An 885-nucleotide genomic window follows, 5' to 3' on the forward strand; every position below is an offset into this window, starting at 1 on the left:
ATTAATAGAAGAGATGGCTACCAACAATTTTCAGTAAATCCTAAAAGGAGTAAATCCTAAAAGAGTAGCTAGTATCCATGATTATGATGTGATATCTATGTTGGCTTCACAAATTGTTGCAATATCAAAAAAATTAGATCATTATGGAATGAATTATTCTCCAACACCTCCTATGATAGAAGAGAAATCATCTGGGCAATTTTTGGATGTTCAACCTTCATACGAGACTTTAAATATTATTAATAGACCCGACAACCCTTATTCGAACTATTATAACCCAGGTTGGAAGAATCATCCAAATTTTAATTGGAATAACAATTCTTCTACAAATCAACAATGGGCAAATAACCCAGTTAACCCATTAGGAAATTCATACAACCAAGGAAATGTAAACTATAGACCTTCTTATCCTCTAGGATTTAACAACAACACTCAAATTAAGGAGAAGAAGTTGTCTATGGAAGAGCTGATATTAAACATGGTTCAACGATTGCAGAATCAGGGAAATCAATTATAAATTCAAGGAAATCAATTACAAAATCAAGGAACTGTTATTAAGAATATTGAAAACCAATTGGGACATATCGCTACTGTGCGGGACATCAGAACATTAGGGACATATCGCTACTGTGCTTAGTAACAGAACATTAGAAACTTTTCTTGGTATTGTGGAACCAAATCTTAAAGATCAAAAACAATTACGAAGTGAAAAAGAATTGGAGACAAGAGTACAAAAAGAAACAGAAATTTAAAAAGAGAAAGTGGATACTGAAAAAGAAAAGGATCATGAGTACCCAGATTTAGAGTATCCATTTACACCAATGAAAATTACTGTGGAGAAACCTCCACCACCGTTTCCTCAAAGATTGAAGCAACACAAACAGA

This window comes from Phalaenopsis equestris, unplaced genomic scaffold, assembly GCF_001263595.1.
Source record: "Phalaenopsis equestris unplaced genomic scaffold, ASM126359v1 Scaffold235177, whole genome shotgun sequence".
Taxonomy (NCBI): domain Eukaryota; kingdom Viridiplantae; phylum Streptophyta; class Magnoliopsida; order Asparagales; family Orchidaceae; genus Phalaenopsis; species Phalaenopsis equestris.